The 6,521-nt window shown below is 57.4% G+C and overlaps 1 pseudogene; it reads left to right on the plus strand.

Moving 5' to 3' along the window:
- Positions 1 to 493: 493 nt before the first annotated feature.
- Positions 494 to 612, plus strand: LOC120604157 (uncharacterized; annotated as a pseudogene).
- Positions 613 to 6,521: the final 5,909 nt, after the last annotated feature.

The raw sequence follows: 6,521 nt of genomic DNA on the forward strand, positions 1-6,521 counted from the left end.
CGAGCCCAACGCGGGGTGGGAGGATGAGGTATAAGGACAGGCCTGGGCTCTGACCTACACTCAGCTGGTGGCCCAGAGGAAGTTCATATGCTCTTTCCAGAAGAAGAGAAGGTGGGAGAGGGGCCCACACCCCACAAGGCCTTGTGGCAGGTGCCTCATAACCCAAGGGCCTCGATTAAGACATTGTATGTGTCTTGGACTAAGTGACTCATGTGCTTCTTCCGAGAGAAACCATGGCTCTCGCCAGTTTCCAGCCCGCCAGTCCGAAATGACTCTCGACAGGCTCATTCAGGGTCTTCTTGCCCAGCACATGTCTTCCCAGCACTGCTCGCTGGAGACGACCCGGGGACATCGTCATTTCTCTCCGTGCTCTGTGGCCCGAGCAGCCTGATGTTGTAAGTGGAGGAAAGAGACAATTCAAAGGGAAGGAGGGAAGACACGCATTCTTTTAAAATATCCGTTAGAGGAGACGGCCTCCCCAATGGCCCATGCAGTCTACGGCCACGCCACCCTGAACGAGCCCGATCCCATCTGGTCTCGGACGCTAAGCAGGGTCTGGCTTGGTGAGTCCTTGGATGGGAGACCACCTAGGAAGACCAGGGGCTGTAGGCGTGAACAATAAAAAATAAGGGATCGTGAGCTGACAAGATCCTTGCGATCCATGAGGCCAACCAAGGGCTGCCTCGCCTAAAAACAAAAGCAAAAACAGAACAATGGCAATGGGACTATCAGACTGAGCCCGTGTGCGCGCGTGTGTGTGTGCGTGTGTGTGTGTGTGCGCGTGTGCGTGTGTGCATGTGTGCATGTAAATGGAGTATGTGTGTGCATGTGTGTATGTGTGCGTGTGCGCGTGCGTGTGTGTGTATGTGTGCACACGCACGCACGTACATGACGCATTATGACACGGACACCCAGGAAACCACCTCCCACAACCATATCCTGATCAGACCCAGGGTCAGAGTGTCTGGAGTCTCAGAGATGAACGTTCAATATCTTAAGGGTCCAGGTACTTCATGGCTTAGATCAAAAACCAGCGGAAACACTTTCCTAGTTATTAATTGATTTCCCTTGGGATCAAGGAGCCCTAATTACAGGCATAGGTTAGAGATAAGGAAACACCAATATAGGTTAGAATTGCTGTCAAATCTTCCCCGAAGTTATTTAATGACAGAAGTACTTCCTACTGGCTCAGGCAGTTTAAATATGACCCTAGTTTAGAGCTCGGGTAGCAAAGGGCAACAGGATGTTATTGGCGAGGTTCCAAGCTCTTTTTGAACCAGGCGTGGGCGAGGGGCTGGGCAGAAGCCCCTCTTTTGATGGATAGTTAGGGCTGGAAGACAGCTGGGTGTAGTTGCCACAGGAGGTAGACGGTCTGCGGGAGGAGAGGATTAGACTGTTCTCAGGGACAGGAAGGGGCTGTGAACAGATCCTCTGCAGGCAGGGGTGACATTTGAAATGGGACACTAGCTCACGAGGAAGCTTCTGGGCATGAGAATCCCTGAACACAGATGGTGGGAAAATCCTCAGAAAACTTGGGCATTTGGGACCCTGCAGCTGGGCAGCAGCTGGGGGCCTGGAATCGGAGGCGACCACAGGCGGTGCCACCTGTTCCCATGAGCACGTCTTTCCCAGCCTCGTCAGGGAGGCCCAGCCTTCTCTCGCTCAGAGTTTCGGGGAGCGTGGAAGACGATACGAAGAGATGGCTTGTTGAAAGGATTAGGGAGACGGGCACTGAGCCGGGAAACCCCCCGAGGCCCGGGGCACATTACCCACAAGGCCCGGGGCAGCAGAATTGGTGCTGTGTTCGCTGATGCCTCAATCGAATCATCCTCTGACGTCACATGTTTTGCACCTGCAGAGTCGTGTGGTCAGCACTGGCTCATGGGGACGCCATAAATTTAGAGTTCACGGTTGTTCCGACAGGGCGCGGATTGGATCTTCCCCGCGAGTTATCCGTGAAAAAGCGAATTTAGAGCGTGATCCTGATCGCATGGGACGTGGAGCAAACTACGTGGCCTCTCGGAACGTCTGTTACCGTGTCGCGAGGTAACGAGGTCCACCAGAATCCTGCGGGGGACGGTCTCGGGGTCGTGCTGTGCTCGGCGTCACACCCGAGGTCACACACAGCAGCACTGATCCCACGGTTTCCTCAGCGATGCCCAGGGGGTGCCTCTTCACCCACAGCGAAGCCGAGCAGGGGTTAAGGACGCGGGTCTGGAGTCAGGCAGCCTGCGTTCCAGCCCCGGCTCTGCCACTCGTCGCCCTGGCCAGTCACGTGATCTCTGCGGGCCTTTGTGCCAGGTACGTGCGTGGACCAGCCTGCACGTGGGTCCCCAGCCCTGGGCAAGCCTCCCAGGACGGCGGCCTCATGAAAGACCCCAAGCTAGGACCACCCAGCTAGCCACTCCTGAATCCCTGACTCACAGGCGTTTAGCGTGGTAAGTAAGATAATACTGGTAGTAACGGTCCTGACCCGTCGGGTCATTCTGAGATGAATTCTGGGCCGATGCAGAACAAGTGCTTAGCGTGGTCTTAGTGCCTATGTGCTCACGTGCGGCAGAGGTGGTCACGTCTGTGCCGACGTGTGACAGGGGAGGGTGCATAAGATGTACGTGGTGGCACACGGTTGCCCGACTGAGCAGAAGAAAACACAGGAAACCCCGTTCCATCCGAATTTCACATAAACAGTAAATAAAACGTTGGTGTAAGTACGTCCCATGTGGTAGTTCACATACTATGCTGGAAAATTAGTCGTTGTTTATCTGAAATTCACCTTTCACTGCGTGTCCTGCATTTCATCTGGTCACCCCAGAGGGAAAGGATTTAGTTCCTCAAATTCCGACAGATGTCTCTTTCTGGTGTGGCCTATCCTTAATTCCCTAATTGAAAAAACAAAACAAAACGAAAAACAGTTTCTGAAACTAAAACTTAGTTTAGCGACCACCAAACCTGGCGACGATGCAGAGGGATTTCGCCCTCGCTGCTTCCTGGCAGAAGCATAAGCTGAAATGAGCATCGTGTAAACAGTTTGTCAGAATGATCGAAGGACTTGAAAGTGCCCCTACCCCGAACTTCGACTACGAAGGCGTTCATCGCCATGTTACTGAAAAGAGCAAAATACTTGGGAAAAAACCTGTCCCTTAAATAACACTAATAATCTGAAATTTCCCCCTAAGTTTTCCAGCAAGAAGCCAGACATTCTCCGACAGCGGTCAATGCAGGTTTTGGGGGAGTGACCAAAAGTTGACGACAGGAGTGTGATCGGCTCCCTGGGCTGCAGCTGGCCCAGGAGGCCCAGGAGTGGACGCTGGGAGGTCACTGCTCGCACCCAGAGTGTGTCTCAGCCCCTGCGGCTCTGAGCTGATCCAGACGTCGCGAGCTTGAGCGAGGGCCCTGGGCTCTGAGAAACTTGAGGTCAGAGTTTCAGATTGGAGTCTCGGGAAACGCGGCGTTCGTACAAAATTCCTTTCACGCATCACCCGTCACACGTACCGTTTCTGCTAGAAGCGAGGGGCTCCTGACAGCGTCTGGGGTGGCGCCAGGGCTCCAGGTGCTCAGGGCAGAAGCTCTGCAGGAGCTGTCCCTCCCGATGCGACCGGCTCGTTCCTTCTCTGCAAAGGTTGCCAGGTGTGTCGCCCGGATCCCGGGGTGGTAGGTGGCGGAGTGGTGGCCTGGGCAAGCCCAGGCTGGACTTCACAGCCTGGACTTCACAGCCTGACACTTGTCCCTGGGACATGTGCGTGTGTGAACTGACAGCCGCGGACCTGGAGTTGGGGCTGAGAGGGTTTTGGGCCCTCACTTGAAGGTGTCTGAAGGACAGAGACGGTGCGGTAGGGTCGTCTGGGGCCCCCCTCCCCCCGCCTCCTCACCGTCAAGTGGGCTCTACCCCAGGGCGGGGAGCCTGCACTCAGGTGCGGCTTTGGCGAGGGGCGTGGGGGGTGGGGGTGGGAGTGGGGGGTGCGGGGTCAGCGGAGGCCTCTTTCCTCCTTTCTGTGGCCACCCTGGCAGCATCGGGACCAGCTCGCTGTCAGACCAGGATGCACGGGGCCTCCCAGGGTCCTGCAAAGTGGTTTCCTTTAAAATCAGAAGGAACACGAATGCTATAATAATGATGGGTAGCTAACGACAAAGCCAGCCTGGGGTGCACTGGTCTTTAAACCACTGCGGTCGTCGAATACACTTTTAATTCTTTTTATGGAGAAAGGAGGCCAGGACCGAGGGTGCCGGGGGCCCGGGACAAACACGACGAGCTCCCGCTTTGTGGGGAACGGCTTTTTCTGTCGGGTTGTTGTTCTTCGCGGATGTTTGGGGAGCAGGGGGTGGGCCGTGAGCGGCGGCCGGTGGAGGTGGCTTGTTGACAGTTACGGCTCCCTCGGGGCACATGTGGGCTGGGGCCACTCCGAAGACACGTTTAAATGTGGAAGCTGCGTCACTGTTTTATCCCGCAGCGGCTGCGGGCAACCCACGGCCATCAAGAGCGGGGCCTGGGGTGCAGCCGGGGGGTCTGGGGAAGCCTGGGCGCCCTGCACTGGAAGTGTGGCCCCACCGCGCTGGTGACCGTGGCTGACTCTTCCACCTCTGGCCGCCCGTTTTCCCACCTGCAAAGTGGAGATAATAAGGCCACTTGCTCACGGGATGGTCGTGGGGACCGCATGGGATGACACTCGTAAGTGCCTAGAATGCTGAAGGCTCAGGCACCCGCCACCCGTAAAAATAATAACGGGGAGGCGGGGTGACGCGAGGGAGGGTCCGCGTCTGCACCCCCTTCCTGCGTCATCGTGAAACGAGGCCGGGACCCCTCGCCGGGCTGGCTCCCCGGGTTGCGGGTTGCGGGTTGCGGGAGCGCGCACCGTGACAGACCAGCTCTCCCACGGGGTCGTCTCCCAAGACCAGCGGAGGGCAAGGTGCTGGCCCGCAGGGCGCTGCGGCCCCTCCGTGCCCGACCCTGGGGCGCTGGAACCATGGCCCAGGCGGGTGGGAGGGGACGGAGGCTGGAGGGAGCTGCTGCCCGGCCGCCCACCCCCGCCCCAGCACTCGCACGAACTCTCTTCGGGGAGCTGCGCGGCTGGTGACACCCCCCCCCACCCCCCAGCCCTTACCTCTGTGGGGGCCGAACCTGGGAGCACGTGGGATGCAGATTCTCTCCCAGAAAGCTCGAGAGCCTCTCGGCTGAGCCGAGCTGCTGGGCGGCAGCCTGAGTTCCTCAGTGCCACCAGAAGCCATAATGAGAGCAGGCTCTCGTCGGACGGGGCGGCTGGGCATCCCCGCGGACGGCCTGGAGCCCCGCGTGGGCCCGGTCACCTGGGCCCGGTCACGCCCCGGCACGTGGGTGCAGCGGGACAGAGACAATGAGAACGAGGCACTTCGGGAGCGTCGCCGGGTGGTGACGGCGGCCATCTGCCTTGTGTTGGGCCCAGTGGCCACTGCGCCAGCTGTGAGCCACTCAGACACTTGGGTGTCTTGGTGATAAATGTTGTCATCTACCGGAGCGCCGTGCGTCAGGCCTGGGCCAAGAGCTTCGCTGCCTGTGTCACCGAATCCTCACATCTCCCCCGTGGGGCTTCTCCTTATGCCCGACATGCGGGTGGGGGATGAGGAAAGGAGAGGCAATCGAGAGGGGGAGAGGGAGTCTGAACTTGAACTTCGGAGCTCCGAGCCCACGGTCTCAGCCTCCTGACCGCTTCCCTGGAGCAGGGCTCCACCCTCGGCGCCACTGACATCCTGTGCTGCGTCCTTCTTCGCCGTGGGGGCTGCCCTGTGCCTCATAGGGTGTTTAGCAGTCCCCCAGTAGTGACAACCAAAGCTGTCTCCTGACGTGGCCAGGTGTCCCCGAAGGTGCAAGATCAACCCCAGGTGATCCTGTAAACATTTTAGATCAGCGCGGTATGTTTGTCACAAATGATGAAGGAATAAGATCATACTTCATTCGGATTTCCGCCCCCTACGCCCCGACGTCCTTTTCCTGTCCGAAGATCCCCTCCAGGACATCAGGTGACATTTAGTCCTCGTACGCCCTCGAGCTCCTCGTCTCTGTGGCAGTGCCTCAGGCTCCGTTGTCAGGTACTTTGTACAAAGCCCCCTGATGTGGGGTTGTCTGATACTTTTCTCGTGGCTAGACTGGAGTTAGAGGTTTTGGGGAGCAAGTCAGCAAAGGCGCCCTTCTTATCACCTCATGTCAAGGGGCCACCCTCTCCACTTCATTTGTCACTCTTGGCGTGGAGCTGGGCCACCTGGCCCAGGTCGACTTTACCAGACTTTTCTGTTGCCAAGTTACTGTTCCTCTCTCTCCACCCTGTCCTTACTGGGAGGTCACAGTGTGCGGCCCCCACTTAAAGAGTGGGGGCCATGCCCTCCTCCCTGAGGCCGGAGGACATATATTCTTCTTCATGGGAGATTTGTCTCTTCCTCCAACTTATTTATTTATTCGACCATTTATTTAATCCGTATGGCCTCACGAATATTTGTTTATAGTTTGGGTTATAATCCAATGCTACTTTATTTATTTTGTTCTCAAGTTGTTC

The sequence above is a fragment of the Pteropus medius genome, unplaced genomic scaffold, assembly GCF_902729225.1.
Source record: "Pteropus medius unplaced genomic scaffold, Ma_sr-lr_union100, whole genome shotgun sequence".
NCBI classification, from domain to species: Eukaryota; Metazoa; Chordata; class Mammalia; order Chiroptera; family Pteropodidae; genus Pteropus; species Pteropus medius.